General features: G+C 37.5%; 1 long non-coding RNA gene across 2 annotated transcripts in view; it reads right to left on the reverse strand.

Moving 5' to 3' along the window:
* The window catches only part of LOC142652728 (uncharacterized), a 296,530-nt gene that overhangs the window by 101,959 nt on the left and 174,207 nt on the right, over positions 1–20,364 (reverse strand). For both annotated transcript variants that reach the window (XR_012847904.1, XR_012847905.1), the window contains exon 3: positions 14,288–14,391. This is a non-coding gene — a long non-coding RNA (uncharacterized LOC142652728). The remainder of the gene's footprint in view (positions 1–14,287; positions 14,392–20,364) is intronic.

Genomic DNA, 20,364 nt, shown 5'->3' on the forward strand with positions numbered 1-20,364 from the left:
ATCAAAAGGTGACAACATTTTTGCATTTTAGTATGTAGACTTTAGTATGTAGTAAGGCAAGGTAGCTAATGGTTCCTGCAGTCCAAACAAACCATGGAGATGCTGATGCCGGAACACAAAACCTTTCATGTAGGAGATAGATAGATAGATAGATAGATAGATAGATAGATAGATAGATAGATAGATAGATAGATAGATAGATAGATAGATAGATAGATAGATAGATAGATAGATAGATAGATAGATAGATAGATAGATAGATATGAGATAGATAGATAGATAGATAGATAGATAGATAGATAGATAGATAGATAGATAGATAGATAGATAGATAGATAGATAGATAGATAGATAGATAGATAGATATTATTTTCTGGTTGGATATATTTCCTCCCACCTGAACTAATCACTGTATTAACGTTAACCTTTTAAAAATGTAAAAAACCAAAACAAAAAAACAGCCCATTCTCATTCTACCTATTACGTTGATCCATAGAAAGTGTAATGAAAGTGGAGCTGTGGTTATATTATGTATACACTCCCACAAAAAAGGCTCACACAGTGTTCGCCGTTTTGTTTTTTTTCTCAGTTACTAATTAATCAACGGCCAAACATCAGTTTGAATCCGTTTTTCCAATCAGTCACTCATTGACCATAAAGCATACCTGATATTTCAGGTGACTTTTCAGAATAAGCTGTCATATTTGTGAACATGAGGAATAACACTATATCTGGCCATTATATGACATATATGGATAAAAAAAATTTTTAGCAGTTTTACCCTCTGCAGACTCTATCCCTTATTCTCTGCTTTCTCTGAGCTAGTGGGTAGAGCCTAACTGCTATTAAGTCTGTTGTCTGCCTTACACAGCACACAGAGTATAGAAGATGCCTGCTCTCCTGTCTTTATCACATTTATATAGAAGCTGGAGCAGCAACATGGAGGAGATTATACAGCAGTAATGGACAGTGTAGCTCTGAATCCAGCACTGGGGTGAAATATAACACTTATTAGGAGCTGCTGCAGTTTCTACCACATCAGGCATCGGCACACAAGTTCATCTGTCGTGGAGCATACAAGGTCCTGAAGCCGGGCAGCATCTTGGCATTGTGTACGACGCAGTACACAATGTTCTGGCACTGTCCAGTGTCAGTACCTTGTAAGTGACACTGCACAGACCTTGTGTGGCACTTACAAGGAGGGACTGAGGGCTTGGGAAAATTTTCAACTGGATCTGTATCCTGAGGTTCCACATCCAGTTGAAAGCAGCACTTGACAGGGGAACAGGAGCGGGCTCCCTTCCCCTCGTGGCCTGATCACCGTGGCACCGCCAGCGACGACGATCGTTACGCCACGCTAGTCCCACTTTTTTAACATTACAGATTTCTGATTCCATCTTTGCAGACCTTATTGTGTTTTTACCAATAGTTAGCACAGCTATCTGGCTGCACTGGGATCCTGGGCAATAAATGTGTGGATTTTTATTCCGGTACTCTGTTTTCTTGCCACAGTTTGAATGGCTTTCTTTGAAACTAGCCCTAACATATGTGTGCGTATGCCAGAATAACATAGTTGAGTTTATGAAAGAAATGATTCTCTGGACAACAAAGAAAGTAGCCCCATCCCCCTTTCTCCCCTGCTTGCCAGTTCTAGTTCTATTGCCCTAATTTCAGCCCAGATAATACCGCTATATAGTTCAAACATATTATTGCAATTCAAGCCCCCAAATAATACCATACACTGCTAAATAATACTCAGTGGTTTTAGTTTGCTTCTTAGGTTTCCTTCCTCACAGGACAATTGCCCAGTTTGCCATCCCTTAAAACGGGCCCCCGATTAGATAAGGATATTGGATTGTGACAGGGACTGATATCAGTGATTACAATCTGTGTACGGTGTTGCAGATTAAATTGGCACTACATAAAATATGTAAAATAATATTAGTACAGAATTTCTTATTTTCTTTATTTGTGTATTTCACATGAGTCATTTTTGTTGCAGTTTTTTTCCCAAGTTTTCTGAAAAGGTGACAAGGTTATTTTTGTAAAAACTGCTGCGGTTTTGCCACAATTACCCAATCTTTTCAAAAACAGCGACAGAAAACATGAAAAAAAATGACTCATGGAAGTATACCTGTATATTAATACAAGCTTAGTGCTTACTCAATTCTATGTATTGAAAATTAAGCATTGCTCCGGACACATTGTTCCTCTTTTATTTCTCCTTACATGAATGCTAACCCTACAACTGCCTAGTTTTTATGAATTGGCACAACACCATAGCAGAAAGGAAACAATGACAGGTAGAGCCCAAACTAACTGACAGCAATTCTACCAATCAGTCCTTTTCTTTTGGAACAGGGAAGCACCAAGTCATTCCAATCATAGCGAAATTGGGTCTGCATTTTGGAAGCGCTCAGAGGACCAACCAAGTAAGACCTTTTTTTACACCACAATATTGACGTATGCAGGAAAGAAAAATGAGTCTCAAGTAGCTACAGTTTAAAAAAAATTTACTGAGACAACTGAAATAGAATACTGTATCCTTGAAGAAACAAGACCTCGAACGGAGTAACCCTTTCTGAATTACTGAATAAATCATAATGGGGCTTAGCAATTCTTGCCAAATTAACACTGACACTTTTGTGCTTTCCAAGAGTATTGAGAACTCAATTAGTAGGCAGAGTATGTGAGAAAATCGATCTTCCAACGCAGAAAGCCCAGAAAGGTTAAGTTACTTTAAGAAAAGGAAATCCATGTGATACAGCAGCTTAATACAGGTGTTTTGTTAAACAAGGGACTAACATCTACAGTTTTTTCACGTGAGCAAAAACGGCATCTCGATCTTGTGTGAAAATGTTCAATTAGATATTCCCTAGTGAAATGATTCTCCATAACTTTTCATAATAATGATGGGAAGTGTTTTTATTGTGCATTTATTTCCACTTTTCCTGGTAATATTATGGCTTGTAGGCCTCCTCAGGTGTTTATCAACACCATTTCCGAATGTGTATCCCTGAAATATTCACTTGTGTACGTCCTGATTTCAACGTTTGCTCCAGGGAAATTAAAATAAACTTCAAGTGATGTGCCAGCGGGCCACTTGCCAATCTGTGTGATTTCTTATTGGACATTCATGTAAATATCAGCAACTGCACCACTGGATACCTTGGGAACTTAGGGACCTACAGTACTGAATAGGAAACGTGAATACCCTAATCCTGGAAATCACAGTGACTTTGGCATGAGTACAGATTTGGTAAGAGCTGTAATTATTAACTATTTGTGACTCCATTTAGTTGTTAAACATTCATGTACAACTAGTAATGAAGCTGGCAGAATAAAGAACTGGATAAAAAGCTAGTATTTGTTTTAATATAAATTATCCAGTATTTTCTATGTATGGTACATTCACTTCAAACTAAATTGAACAAATAAATGCAAAACAAAAATGGTTTAAAATTCATTCTGGTATAAATGTTATGCTATGAAACTATGAAAGGGACAAAAGTCATTATAGGTGTTATCCTGTGAAAAATGTATATGCCAGCCATTGTAATACATGGATGGGAGGCATCAACTAAAGCAAGAACTGCTCTTACTTAGCAGCTCTCTACTGTAGCTCATAGAGGGGGTTCTCAATATGGGGACCCTCACACTGAGGTCCATATGCCCTAGCAGGTCTAATGAACAGAGGTTGTTTTTGAGACAACCCCTCTAAACCATAGATGATATATGTAAGTACTATGCCCCACGCAGCTAGAACATACATATAAGTAATAGACTTAATGGCAGATCGCACTGTATAGCCATTAAAGAGACCGGCTGATGCTGTGTAAGCCGATCCTCTTAAAGTAGCAGGGAGCTAAAACGATCAGCTCCTTGTCACAAAAAAGGGCTAAATACAGAGAGCTATTTGTTTATTATATGAATCCAAACTCTGAAAATAAACTTTGGGTTGTTTCTATGGAAACCTGTGATATTGCAGTGATGATGTCAATTTTGACACCACATATTTGAAAAGATTTGTACTTTTTGACTATATTTTAAGGCTTAGGCCCCATGCACACAAACGTGCTTTTGCGGCCGTAATTCCCTGAAAATCCACGGGAGAATTGCGGCCCCATTCATTTCTATGGGCCCATGCACACGACCGTGGTTTCTATGGGCCCATGCACACGACCGTGGTTTCCACGGTCCGTGCATGGCTCAGGAGCCCGCACCGTAGAAAGAACGAACAAGTCTTATTACAGCTGTGTTCTGCAGTCCGGGCTCATAGGAAATAATGGCCGCGGCCATGTGCACGGCCCGTGATTTGCGGGTTACACTCCGCGGCAGTCCGGCCGACCCGAAAATCACGGCCATGCACATGGCTATGGTCGTTTGCATGAGGCCTTACAAAGGTAACAGTTATTTCTTACATTTTGCAGTACAAATTGTATGCGTGGGCTAAAACATGGTAGAACATAACAAAAAACATAAATGAACCCTTTATGAAAACTACAACCCTTAAAGGCTATGTACACTTTTGAAATATTATATATTTTTTTAAATAAAAAAGTCTATCAACTTTCAAAATGCTTTTTATTAAAAATTATTTTTACTTTTTGAGACAGCTGCTTTGTATACTGTATAAAGAGCAGCTGTATCTAGCGCTGAAACCTGTATCTGTCAGGTCCGCAATACTGACGGGTTCAGTGTCAGCGGGTTCTGTAAGTCTATGACACGCAGGATCGAGCTGCTATCGATCACATCTAAGTTCATAACTCAGATGTGATTGATTACAGTCATGCGTGGACCCACTTTAACTGAACCCGCTAGTCCTGCGGATCTGACGGATTCAGGTCTTAATGCACGATACAGCTGCTCTGGATAGAGAATACAAAGCAGCCGTATCACAAAAATTAAAAATAATTTTTCATAAAAAGTATTTTGAAAGTTGTACCAATCACACTGATAGACATTTTTATTAAAAATTGTTATTAAAAAAATGAATTTTAAAGGTGGACATAGCCCTTAAGGTATTTATTTAGAGGGGTAGTGACTATTTAGACCCACCATATATTTTTTTAGGAATTGTTGCAAAGCAGTTGTGAAAAATGTTAATTTGTGTTTTTTAACTTCTTTCCGCCGCATTTATGGTTGTTTTTATTTTTATATTTGCCCCCCTGAATTCTAAAAGTCAGAACATTGTTACTTTTCTGTCAACATAGCAAAACCAGGGCTTGTTTTTGCAGGACAAGTTGTAGTTTTTAATTGCACTATTTAATGTATCATAGAATGTACTGGGAAACTTTTAACAATTATTTGTGAGGTATAATTGAAAGAAAACAAGAGTCCTCCATATTTTGGGGGGTTGCATTTTTACAGCGTTAACTTTATTATACAGGTCAATATACAAATATGGAAATACCAAATGTATATAGTATTTATGTTTAACTACTTTGACAAAATAAAAACTATTTCTTTAAAAAAAATGTGTCGCCATATTCTGGGAAACCATAATTTCTTTATATTTCTGTCCATGGAGCTTTGTGGGGGCTTTTTTTTTTTGTGGGGCGAGCTGTAGTTTATATTGATACGTACGACTTTTTGATCGTGACAGTTTGAATGCATGGGAAAAATGTATGCCGTGGTGCAGGATCTAGCATCTGACAGGGAAGTATATTTTCGTCTTTGGTCCAGGGGGTTAATATGACACCATTTTCAATTATTTATTTTGCCTGTCTGTTGCCTGCGATATTTTATTTAGTGATACCGTAATATATAGATGCAAAACAGCATTCATATACTCTGCTTGTTGCAATTTAAATTTATTTCAAACTATCCACAATACAGTGTAACGTTTCGATCTAGAAAGGCCTTCATCAGATATTTGGTTTGCCATTTGTAGGTCAGGAAAAGTAATGGAAAAACAGCAGATGTTGGAAGGTAAACATTCACTTTAAGCATTTAACACATACTGTATATGCTTTTCTATTATTATAAAATATTTTCCTTGACTAGGTTTTTATTTTTATTGCACCAAGAAAAGTTATGCAAGAGATATTTGTTTTCAGGGATTAGAACATGCCTCCTGTCAAAAATATGATTTGGAACAAAGAGACAGTTGATTTTCAGCTATATAAATATATTCATAATGTTTAAAAAAAAAATCTGTTCTAAAAATCAAATAAAAAAATTGTAATACAAATTGATGTGCATAATACTAAAATTCATTTTCTGTGTTTGTACCACAGTACATTTAAAGTATGTCCTGCACTGCAGGGGGCACCTTGTATTTTCTTCAATCTACTTTGGCACAGCTCACATCCATATTGAAGCAGCCCTCTGAATTATTAACCTACATATGAATTGCGGACATCCTTAGCATGATAAATAAGGACATGAATATATTGGATAATATCTTAAAGAACCCTACATATGAATTGCGGACATCCTTAGCATGATAAATAAGGACATGAATATATTGGATAATATCTTAAAGAACCCTTTTCGAAAACCACTAAACTATCATGATAAATTTATCTACACCAAGGAAAAAGTAGTCTATCAATCGAAGGGAAATCAGTCTGTCATTAGTTGTAAGCAAATCAGTCTTGAATATTAAAAGAGCTACAGAACAAAATTGGCTAATTTATAAATGGTTAAGCGATCCTTTTACTGTATCATACTGGAGGCAAAGTTTAACATCTGTTGCAAAGCTATATAATTTGCTAATAGAAAAGGTTATGTCTAGATGGATAATAATGTCTTTAAAGCATTAAAATTAAATAAAGCTTCAGGCTGTTTGTTGAAATTCAGAATTTAAATTATTTTGAAACAATCCTGTTTCTATGTAAAATAGTAATTTTTCCCCATGTACTACCAAGCAGAGACTATAATGAACCAATGAGATGCTGCTTAATTGAAGTTAACTAGTTATCATAATATACTGTTGAAATAAAAATCTTTAATCTTAAATAATCATTATAAAATTAACAACTTAGAATGGAACAACTGAAAGAAGTATTGTTACAGGTATTTTTTTGTAAAAATGTGAAAATTTAATTTCAGCCATTTATTAGTTGAATGGGACATTGCTAGGATCTAAAAAGTTCAGGGGCACAAGCCCCAGGGCAAATGTTTTGTCCCCACCCCAAGAAATATATTGAAGATTGCATAGCTATAAAACAACTTTTAGAACACAATAGGCTTGGATCTACCCCCTCATCAGTATACTGTCCCTAGATATTACTATATTATATAGAAACCTGTACCCATGGATAGATCAGCCCTGCATCCCAAAAATACAGTCATGCAGAAACAAATAATGCCAGTATATAAGGACCAAATAATACCTGCACATCGTGACCACATATATCTACCACAAAGACTAATATAACCAATAATATCATCATGTAGTGGCCACAAACAAGTTCTACACAGGCACTCTGCAGAGTATTATTATGCTGTAAATATACTGCAATGAATACAGTACAATTAAATCCAGTGACTCACAGGTGACGTCTTTTCTGATTGGACTTAATAACTTTCCCTTTTCTCTCCATCTGACCCAGACCACCATGACGACTTCTCCTAGCCATAATTCATCTGTGCAGAGTTTGTTGCCTCCTTTAGTGTATCACATGGTAATAGTGCCCCCTTAGTGCCCCACACAAAAATATCGGATTCTTAGTGCCCCCCATAGTAGTAGCACTCCCTTGTGTGCCCCACATACAGTAATAGTGCCCACTATGTGCCCATCACTCAGTAATGCTACCCATTTAGAGCCCCCACTAAGTAATTCTGCCTCCATGATGCCCCCACTTGGTGCATTCTTAGTACCCTCACTTAGCAATGCTACCCCCAAAGTGCCCCCACTCAGCAATGGTACCTCAACTTAGTAATGCTGTTCCGTTAGTGCCCCCACTCAGTAATGCTTCCCCCTTAGTACCTCCACTCACTAATACTGCCTTCTTAGTGCCCCCTACTCAGTAATGGTACCCCCAAAGTGCCTACCACTCAGCAATGGTGCCCCTCACTCAGTAATGCTTCCTTCTTAATTCCACCTATTCAGTAGGCTATGAGAGTGAATGACAGAACAGTGAGCTAACATCTCCCTGTTTTGCCATGGTATCCAACTGTATCTGCGTCCTGACGACAAAGATGCAGTTAAAAATGGCGGTCACCCGGAGATGTGGGACACAAGGCAAATTATCTGGGCTTGCATCCCGGATACCTGATACTGGCAAAGCCCCTGCTTAGTTATATCTTGCTCTGACAATTAATATGGCTGGTCCTACAGCTTGTTGTGGTTTTGTCCTAGTCAACTAAATGGTAAATTTATCATTGGTAGGTTTAACTGAGCTATTTGTAATAAAAGGCACACTGATTTTCCCAGTGATTCCTCAGTTAAGGTAGAATGATTAGCCAAATTGGTCATCTTTAAAGGGGGGTCTGCTTTAGAAAAAAAAAATTCAATATCCCATAAAAGAATTCTGAATGGATTTGGGACGGTCCCCAGTTATGGACCCTCATAACTTAGCCAGGGAGGAGAGCTCCAACCAAGATTGTTACTTGCTCTGGAGGACCCAAAACTTCAGTGAATTATCCAGACAATTATTGATTTCAATGGTAACTCTGTAATACTTAATTTCCCCTGTGACAATGCTGCAGGGAAATTGGAGATTTGCTGCCAGGTTTCCCCGCAGAGTGTATTTGCTGGTGGTCCAGCAGAGTGACAACCTGTGATCCGCCTAACAACAGGGGCCCTTCTAACAAAAAGGGATTATCCAATGCGGGTAACCCCATTAAAGGGAATCCATTTATCTTAAGAAATTTAATAGATGACATTAGACCCTTTAGCCAGTGAGTGCTCCTGTACCTGCTGAGTAGCACCACAAACTCTGTTGGAAAGTGTACCTTATGCTTAATAAGTTCCACTCTTTCCTGAATAACTAAGCAGAACCATATGGCTCCCTTCCCGGAAATGTAACTTTTAAAGTGTGGATGCAGCTACATGGTCTCAGCCAATCAGCTGAGCAAGATGCTTAATTTCAGGGCAAGCAACCAATGGCATATTTTTCTTAGGGCATCTGTCCTAGTGACAGGTTCCCTTTAAGACTCTTTATCTAATATCTGGATGCATGATGACCAATTGTATATACATTCTATATATAAAAATATTTTCACGTATAATCAATTAATGCTGAATTATACCTAATGACAACCAATAAAAAGACCTACTACTTTATGCCTAATATAGTACTATAGTAACACAGAGACCATCCATAAATATCCACTGAATAGACAGTTATACTATGCTATTTCTACTACCTGCCACTTCACGCTCAATATATCAGATAACATGTTTTAATAAATAAGGCACTAACGATAAATCTTTAATGTATTCGACCAGAAATACTTGATTACTTTTACTTTTCAGTGGACGCTGAATTTTATAAGAACCTGTTGGATCATGACATCTGAGGTCAGTTAACATATTGTTCACACTCATGCATTGTCTACTAGACCACATAACAAAGTGCCTCCTACCTGTACCTCAGAGGAACGAATTATATTGCTCCAAGGGAATACTAGATAAATCATATTACATATCTGTGATCTCAGCACTCTGAGGATCAAACTATTCTCCGTAATTCTTCAATGACCTTCACAACTTGGAATTTTAATCTCACATATGCCATTTGCTTTAATACATGCAGTCCAGTTAAAAATTATGTCTTATCTGCTGACCCCATGACTAAGTTAATATAGACATATTCATTCTACATGTACATCAGCTAGTATGTCTGATGCTTGGATATGCCTATAACAGTGCAACATTAGAATACAACTTCATAAAGCAATAGCGTATATTTAGCCACCATACAGGTATTTATATTTACTTGCTACAAACGTATTTCTAGTGCAAATGCTTATGGCAAATTTCATAAATGAAGAGGGGATTGCCAGGTTAGTTATGATTTCCGTATGGTCTGAACAGGAATATTGTTTTTAGTCTTATTTAAAGGTTTTGTCTGGTTCAGAGCTCTCCTTTCCAAAAAAAAAAGTAAGGTAGAAGTACTCCGTATCACCTAAAGCTGGACCTCAGGTGGCCATAGAAATGAAAGGACGCTGTCTGAAAAATGAAAATTTTGACTGCATTTGCTCATTTGTATCAGCTGTGGGACAATGCTTAATCAGCTTGACTTCAGGGGATCTACAATCTGAAAAAGAGTTGTTCCGAGGAGATAAAAATGTCTGGCAATTAATCAATCCATACAATTAATCTATGTCTAATTTAGTAATTTCTCTAGTTTGCTAAGTATTCGCCCCCACTAGGAAGTGGTGTAGAAGTTTTTTTTTTATATGTTTCGTCACGACGGCTCTGCAGCTCCTTAGTGTTCCCGATTCCTCAGAGGACGCTACATCACAGACCACAATTTTTCAGGGGGCTTGTTCAGTGTTTAAGACAGCCCTCTGATGCTGCGTCACCGCGCTCCAGCTGCGTGCACATGGGTGGAAGGGATTTCAATAGCGTAGGTATGCTTCACAGGGCTGGGAGATAAAGCATGAAAGGGTGGGAGGGAGATAAAAAGTGCACTGACGCTGCAGAGGGTGGAGTAAAAAAGGAGGAAGGGAGGGAGAAATATAAAACTAGTGGGAAGACCATAGGGAAACAGAAGATTCTGGGATCTGTAATAAACAGAGGTGGGTGCTGAGTTTCATGAGCCCTCAACACCCAGAAGTGTAGAGGGGAATGAAAGTGGGGGATGAGAGTCGCACAGACATACATTATGATTAAAAAGACCCCAAAACATAAAGGGTAGAACTAGGATTCCTAACTACTGTATATGCAGGTATAATGAGCTTGTATTTTAACCCCTTAGTGACCACCAATACGCCTTTTCACGGCGGTCACTAAGGGGCCTTAGGCTAGGCCGTCACCTTTTCACAGCGGCCCAGTCCAAGTCCTGCACGCTGGAGCCGGGGCTCGACTGTCTGATGACAGCCGAGCTCCTGCTCTAATGGCCGCGATCGAAGTTTACTTAGAATGCGACCATTTATACCCGTTAAATGCCACGGGGGCCTGATAAAAGCCCCCAGGTCAACCTGGTCATATGCATATTAGGACGTGCCAGAGGCACGTACTAATAGATGCCTGTCCGCTTTACACTGACAGGCAATAATGCTTTGGTATACTAAGTATACCAAAGCATTATAGCAGCGATCTAAAGATCGCATAGTAAAGTTCCCTAGTGGGACTAAAAAAATAAGTAAGTAATGTGAATTAAAAAATATTAATAATAATTAATATTAATATTAATTAAAAAAATTCAATAAAAAGTCATTTTATTTAATAAAAGTATAAAAAATAAATAAAAGAACACACATATGGAATCACCGCGACCGTAATGACCCAAACTATAAAGTTAATATGGAGAACCGCAAGGAGAGCACCGTAAAAAAAACGCAAAAAAACAATGGCGAAATTGCTATTTTTTCCATTGCCCCCCAAAAAAGTCATAGTAAAAGTTAATCAATAAGTTCCACATACCCCAAAACAGTATCAATCAAAACCACGTCTTGTCCTGCAAAAAACAAGCCTTCATCTCACTACATTGACGGAAAAATAAAAAAATTACAGCTCTTGGAACGCGACGATGCAAAAACAAATCATTTTAGTTCAAAAGTGTTTTTATTGTGCAAAAGTCATAAAACATAAATAACCTCTACATATGTAATATTGTCGTAATCGCACCAACCCATAAAATAAAGGTAACGTGTTATTTACGCCGCACAGTGAACGGCGTTAATTTAATATGCATAGAACAATGGTGGAATTTCAGGGGTTTTTTCTATCCCCCCCCCCCCAAAAAAACATAATAAAAGTTAATAAAAAAACTATATGTACCCCAAAATGGTGGCATTAATAAACCTTTCTCACCTGATAAACCTTAAGCGTCTCTCTTTGACCCTCCAAAAGGTTAAGAGGTCCGCAAATACATGGTAGACTTGTATATGTTGCCCCACTATAGATTTTATAGGAGAACGCAGTACACTTTAAATGGAGATAAGTGGGTTCCATATTTGTATGGTACACAACAGCATCTGGGAAGTGACAGACGTTTAGAGACAGCAATCTGGTTGTTAAGTTGTATAGACCAATATCAATCTACATGAGGGAGAGTTAGTGATAAATTATTAACAATAAGAGTTTTTGCAGTTCTCAATTAAAGCTGTTACAAGAAACAAGTTTCAAAAGCTTCAAAGCCCTAAAATAAAATGCTGGCATAAATTATACATTAAAGCTCTCTGACAAAAAGAAGACAAGTTGCTTCTATTATTAGCTAATATACTTGGCATAAGCAATGCAGAAGAGGTTACAAGGGTATAAACAACGCAAACCAAAACTCAATCCAAAAAATGAAAATTACAGTACAAAACGTGTATGGAGAAAACAATCCTCATCAGAGCTTCCTAGTCACAAAGAGACAATTAGCTTTTAATATCTCACACAATTGTCTCATAATTAGGAAACTTAACATGACAGTTTTTCAAATAAATAAACACGATCTGTGAGTAAAATGGAAATAAGTATAAGCGGATGGATAGAAAGTAAACTTTATATTTGACGCTTAGCAAATTGATTTAATTGCGGTTTTATTTAATGTGACACTTTTCTATGGGTATATTTAGGGTTTGGCAATATACCAATGTACGGTCCATGTACATGGATATAGGATCGCAATGACATGGCGATATTGAAAATTTCCAACATGGTATTTTTGAAGTTGTCCTTCAGCCCTTGCATCCTGGGCACTCTGTGCTTGCAAATCTCTTGAGATCTCTTCTGCAGGTAAAACTTTCACGTCAAGTAGTTATATATAACTAGCTGCTGATTTTCTCGTCACATATCATTAACTTTCTACTCCCGAGTGGCACCGAAGCTTGTGAAGTTAGTAATACGGGCTCTATAAATGGGGACACTATGGCTTGCTCTGTAAAGGGTACACTATGGCTGGCTCTGTAAATGGGGACACTATGGCTGGTTCTGTAAAGGGGACAGTATGGCTGGTTCTGTAAATGGGGACACTATTGCTTGCTCTGTAAAGGGGACACTGGCTGGATCTGTAAATGGGAACACTATGACTAGTTCTGTAAATGGGGACACTATGACTAGTTCTGTAAATGGGGACACTATGACTAGTTCTGTAAATGGGGACACTATGACTAGTTCTGTAAATGGGGACGCTATGACTAGTTCTGTAAATGGGGATACTATGACTAGTTCTGTAAATGGGGACGCTATGACTTGCTCTGTAAAGGGGACAGTATGGCTGGCTCTGTAAAGGCAACACTATGGCTGGTTCTGTAAAGGGGATACTAAGACAGGCTCTGTAAAGAATGAACACTTTGGGGCAGATTTACTAATACTATTTACACTTGAGACAGTGTAAACTGTAGACAAGGCAGTCAAGAAAGGCTCTAAATTTATCATAGTGGTGCATGCTGTATGATGAATTTGGCTCATTTAGCTAGACATGATAGGCACCTTTCCCTTTCTTATACCACCCCTTGTTGGCTTAGTTTACATCATTTTTTTTCTGCAAAATTTTGACACAATTTTGGTGCAGAGTGTCGCATTTTAAGCAACCCCTACTTTCTGCTATTTTATGACCCTTTCCTGCAAAGCCAGACCCCCTAGTCGAGCGTGTCGAAAAAAAAGTGTCTAAAGCAGTTAATAAATGTGGCGCACAGCATGTATGCCAGAATTCTGGCGCATTTTGAATGGAAGTGTTAGTGGTATATTTTAAAGCCTTCCACCGCAGGATTTAATATTTTCTATACAAAAATTTGTAATCAGATCACTGGAATAGGACTAGAGTTTTGTTTAAAATGTAACCTTTTGTAGCATTTTGAATGGTAAATCTGCCTTTATAGCTTTTACTGTTATGAGGGACACTGTGGTTGTCACTGTTTAGGGGGACACTAGTTTTTTTATTTTAATTTAGTAATGTTTCTTTATATATATATATATATATATATATATATATATATATATATATATATATATATACATATACATATGGGGCTAGATATTTTAATCTATTGTTATCGTGAACTCCAGCTCTATCATTATAGTCATAAAATGTCAAATAATGACCAACACTAGGCATGAACAGTATTTGTCCTATTTAATGGCTTTAAAGGTAGAATAACTAGGATTACTTATAAAATTAAAGTGAATCTAAAATGGATATCTCAAATTGTGAACCATTTTACTAAAAATTTTACTTACCTGGGTTTCTGAAATATAGATGTCCCTAAGCATTTTCTTTCCTGCACCTGGAAATCCTGACGACACCAGCACCAAAACCACTCGAACAGGAACCACTGAACCACCTGTATAAAACAATATTCTGTCAACAAAGTATTACCAGATCATGTATAAATCCCTGCAGATAGCATCGGGGGATATTATATTCCCACTGCTAAACAGAACTATTTTGATAATACAATGTTAGGGAATTGGTATTTATTCAATTACCTAAAGCTGACAAGGCTAGAGATAACTTTTGGCTAGACGATTGTTCGGCCAACAACTGCCCTGTCTTACTCTTCCATAAGAATGCATTCTCTGACCAGCAGAGCATTCATGTTTATTTAAAGGGTTAATCCATTAGAAAGTGCTTATTACCTAACCATTAGATAGGTGATACATTTTAGATTGTTAGGAATTTGACTGATAAGACCCTTTTTCAATCCTTCCTCACAGTGATTGATGGGTTGCTGTGTATGCAGATTCATATCAACCAGCCGCCAATCACCGCCAAAAGGGGCGATGGGAACGCTCCCTTCGTGAATACACCGAACTCATAACTATGACTGGCATAACGTTTTGATCGTATTTATTAGCCAAACAGCAGAAATTCTTTTTTTTGCTATTATGGCTAATCAGACAGCAGACCTGTCCATCCTTATACTATGCAGCCTTTATATAGGGCATCAGAGTCTGAAGACAGATCTGCTATTATACTGTACAATCACTATAAACATTATTACAAAGAAACTATTAAAGCATACCTAATTTTTTAGGTGACTTTTCAGAATAAGCTGTCATTTTCTCTCTACTGCTGCCTCCTTCTGCTCTCCCTCCCCTCTCCATAGACTTGTATGCAGCTTGTCTGTTGTGGACTCTCTCTCTCTGTTTCTCCTTCTGCTCCCCCTCCCCTTTCCATAAACTACTATGGGCAGGCAGTGAAGAGACACCCCACTTTCTGCAGCCCATCATTTCTGCTCTGTAACCAGGAATGGACTTTGCTTGACAACAGGAGGTGGACAGCAGATTACAGGAAGGGAGACAAATAGTGGAAGTAACTTCACACAGAATTTGCATGGATAAAACAAAATTTTAACAGCAAGTAAATTACAACATTAATCTATATTGGGTATACTATTAGATTAACATAAGTTGTTTGAAAAGTTAGAGTCCATTTAAGACCACTGCAGTAAGAGAAAACATGTTTCTGTGTAGAAGCAGGACTGAAAATATTTTTTTTTCTTGTTTTTTAAATTTCTTCACTAAAGATACATGGACAAGATATCCAACACATGTATCTAATAGGTTTCAGAATGCTATTATTTTGAGATACTGTGCTGTGTTTCACTTTCAGAAATAGTGGTGTTTTGGTAAAAGGACAATTTGAGGTAACAGAGGGCCAGGGGCGTGCATAGAGGACAGAGGACCCAATAGCAATTATTAAAATGGGGCTACTTCTGGTGCTGGTTAACACCACCACACTCATAACCACCTGGGACAGGAGAACTTGGTGCTTGTTTTCCCCCATCTCCTTTCTAAGAAGTTATTTCCCCACACCTGTTTTTACTAAAGTTGTCGGGGCCGTGTTACACACATACAACATTAGTAAAGGTGGGCCCTGCACTGGATCGCACTCTCACTTTAAGGGCCCTATAAGCAGCCTCTATGGTACATGGTGAAAAATAATCACCCCTCATATTATCATCTTCAGGGACCGTAACTGTTGATAAGTCAGTACCATAAATAACTGCCTGTAATAGAGACTTAGTTTAAAGGCTATGAAAACCTTTGAAGTAATTGTTTTTTTGTTTTTTTTTCATGTAATGTATGTAATTGGACATCTTAAACATTTTTGTAATATACTTTTCTTAAACATTTTATATAGGTTTTGCGCAGATTTATAAATACACATCTCTAAATTTAGTACAGTCTCTACTCATTATTTTTAACCTTCCTGCACATCCATTTATTTACTTTCATATTTTGGTATCTGGCTTATCCAAATACGATAAAAAAAATTATATTTATTTAGCAATCACAAATTTTTATCATATTCCAGGAGAAACACCAGTAAGGTCTATTATTGTAAACTCGACCGGCTAAAAGCTATTTTGAAAAATTGACATTTAAACATTATCATTATTTCACGCCAACTAAATGTGCTATTATTAACCAACAAACATAGAAATAACCGGGGGGAAAGTATGTGATATTTAAATGACTTAACAGAATAGTAATTCAATTTTATGGTTAAATATATTTAAATTCATATCAATAGAGATCAATATTTTTCAGCATAAATTCCTCACATTCTTTCATGGGTTGAGAAATAGTGCAATGTGAAAAGGCAATTAAATAATTTAATGTCAATAAAATCTTTATTGGGTGCTTTTCTTGGTAGGATCTTAAATGGCACTTTGTATATTTGTCTAGGGATGCAATCTTTTTATATTCCAGTAACGGGCATTTAAGGTATGTAAGCAGAATCCAATCAGCTATCGGATATTAAATTACATGGACAGCATTGCTCCTAAACAATATTTGCAAGATTGGTAATGACTGTCCACATTATTTCCGTTGGTTATTTTTACAAATTATACTCATTGTTGTAGATATATTTCAACGTTTGCCCCTTTAACAACCAGCATCCTGACAATGAAAAATATTGGAATGCTGGTTGGATCGAGGGAAAATTGATCCATTGTTTGTCTTTATCGAATACCAACAAGTACCAGCATGTATTTCCAAAAGTCTTTGGTCAACTGCAAATTCATCTGCTTTTTGAATACACAGAGGGGTAGATTTAATATTCAGAATTCTTTCTCAAATGGGTCAATGTCATAGGCCACGTTAATTAACCATTTTAGACACACTGGTCGACACTCAATGAGGGGACATATTTTAGAGAAAATGGGAGCAAGGCCTACCAGAAAGGAGTGTCACTTAAAATGTGCCGCTCTGCGCCAAAATTTGGTGCAAAAAAAAATAGCGTAGACTAAGCCAATCAATAGGTGGTATAAGGAAAATTGTCCAACACGTCTAGCAAGATGCGTCAAATTTATCACACAGTTTGCGCCACTTTGATAAATTTGGTACATTTGATGGCTGCCTGGTCTTTACGCTTTCTAAATATTAGACAGCATTAGTAACTGCCCCAGAGTGTCTAAACATCACATAAGGGCTCACCGCCATATTATGGCTCCATACAATATGGTTGTTGTACGAAGATATTATACCATGCCCATACAAGCGCAAGGGGCCTTACTGTACCTTTGATTTCATATGAAGGCATACAGAAAAAAATAATTCAGATGCTGTCTTAATCCTGAAGAGAAAAAAAATTGTGATACGTTTCATCATCTTGTTTCTTGGGGAGAATATCTCCGTTCATACGGCACCAAATGGGGCTTGTATGGCAGTACATGGAGGTAGTGCAGTTTGGTGCTGAGAAGCGGTTCGACCTCCATGCACTGCCATACATGCTCTGTGCCCATGTGCATGAGCCCGAACTAATTAAGACGTTTCCTCTCATGGCTATATTTCTTACCTGTGTTTTCCAAAAGTAACAACAGGATATGGCAATCAAAGCTCCTGTAAGGTTGTACGCAAGTCAGTTCAACCTGGCTCGTGAATGGCAAAGCTATCAAGTTAAGCAGTAATGTGGGAACGGCAATAAACTCCTTTTTAAACTATGTATGAGAAAAGGGTTGTATGTCCCCTATAGAGCCTTTTCAATTTGAAAATCGGTGGAGGTCTGAGAAAAAAAATGGATCTTTTCTATGTTATATCAGAAGATCGTTATGACCGGATATTCTCTTTAACTGGTTGGCAGCCACCCACTGTATGCAAACAGCAGGCGGCCCAGGTCCTTGAAGCTGCGCCAAAGTATATCTATGGCGCAGGCGTCAGCTGGCTGCCCAAGTGATTGAGCAGCTTAATTTCGGGTGCCCGGAATTCCGAGACTGCCGCAGCCTCTATTGATCCCAGTGATCATGTCACATGATCACCAGGATGTTCTTAGTGGGATTCCGCTGTTGGGTGTAACTAGACCCAGTACAGCCCTAACAGTGACAAAAGACACTATGACAGGGATGATTCCCCCTGTAACAGCAGAGACTGCACAGCTTGTAAAAAAAAAAAAAATTATATTAATATTAAAGTCTTTTAAAGTCTTTTATGAAATTTGACATGGGAAAAAGCATAACAGACTATAATATTGAAAAAAATAGCAAATTTGAATGAAATAAAAAACACATAAACCCCCCAAAAAATGTTCCCAACACCAATCATTGTTGTAACGCTAACCATGGCCCAATTAAGTCATGTGACATGTAATATATCAAACTTTAAGGTAGACAATTAAAAAAAATTAGCTAGAAAGTAATAAGGCATATTTTTATGCAATTTGTTTCAAACTATGAGCCTAAAAATTCTGGGGAAAGAAGCAAAAATATGGTATATAAAAGTGATGAAAAAAGAAATCTGCATTCCCCCCCCCCCCCCCCAAAAAAAAATTCACAAAAATCATGTCGCCAGCACAAAAAATAAAGAGTTAAGGTATGTTCACACGCTGAGTCCAAAATGGCTGAAATTTATGGAGCTGTTTTCATAGAAAACCGCCTCTGATTTTTAGCCGTTTTGGAAGCTGAAAACCTTTTTTCAGATGTTTTTTGGAGCCATTTTTGAAGCTGTTTTTCTATTGACACAATGAAAAACAGCAACAAAAACGGCTCAAGAAGTGACATGCTACTTCTTTTTAAGGGGCGCTTTTTTTTTTTCAGAATGAAACGCCGTTTTTCCCATTGATTTCAATGGGCAGATGTTTATAGCCATAATACGCCTTAAAACAAAGTGTGTGAACATACCCTCAGAGCCGTTTAACTAATGCGTGCTAAAAATTACTAAATGGTATCTGGTCCTGAAGGCTCAAAATTGCTTGGACCTGAACCGGTTAAAGCAGTTTCCCAGTTTGGACAAAATGTTTTCCTTAGAAAAGTCCCTAAAAGAAGTTGATCATGAAGGGTCTCACTGTTGGTTTGCCCACGATCAGCTGTTATCAGTGTATGAACTTGATGACAGGTGTTCACTTCCCCTGAGAGGAAGCGTTACATGGAACACATTCAAATGAATGGGTAAGCTGTTAAATGCAAAGACATGCTGGGTCCTCTAGGACAAAAGCTATTTTTTTCTTATATTGTAGGGTGCTGATTGTGGACCCCTTTCTATCAACACAGAATAGCCTAATGGGGAATTTAAAAAGAGGTGGTGTACAAGGACAACCCCTTTAAAGGGAAACTTTGACAATGATGGATTCCATGCAATAGCAATGGTTGCTTGTCCATTTCGCACAGTAACATAACCTTGTAGGACTACCATGATAAGTCTGGTATTAGCATTGAAAAAGTTGCATCTAACCTCGGCCTTACTAAAAAAAATAAGTTACAAACAGTATTTGCCTACGTCATGTTTATGGAATATACGAATAGGAAATAATACGCCATAATACAAAAAACAAACAGCTTGTCTTTGTGATCAACACATAAAGGTGTTTGGAGATTCTTCACAAATTACATTACCCTGATCCTAGAAATAATGACAAGTAAATTGGTTGGAAATGTCAAATTTACATTGCACACAAAAATGAAAATCTATTCCAGATAAAAGGCTAAATTTAAATTATTTTTGTGCATTGAAAAGTACACATTTTACTCTACCCACATCAAAACAGTGTTTTTTTATATAGTTAATATTGTATTTCCACATTTACAGAAGTCTAGTACAAAAGACTATTGACAAGAATGTGCAAAATCAAAGAAAACGTTTTCCTGCATTTCCTTACAGATAATCCAATCTCTTCGACAACATTAACTTGCCTCAGAACTGTGAAATGTGAACAAATCTGCCATAATTGAGGGCAGAATAGGGCAACTGTCTACAAAAATAGAGCTATATTCATTAGTAAACCCTATTAAAAAATTGCATAAAATGCATGAAAATTGTGTAGATAATAACATGTTTGTTACAACAGCAGATAAAAGCCGTCTTTGCTCAGTTGC

The sequence above is a fragment of the Rhinoderma darwinii genome, chromosome 5, assembly GCF_050947455.1.
Source record: "Rhinoderma darwinii isolate aRhiDar2 chromosome 5, aRhiDar2.hap1, whole genome shotgun sequence".
In the NCBI taxonomy this organism is placed as follows: Eukaryota; Metazoa; Chordata; class Amphibia; order Anura; family Rhinodermatidae; genus Rhinoderma; species Rhinoderma darwinii.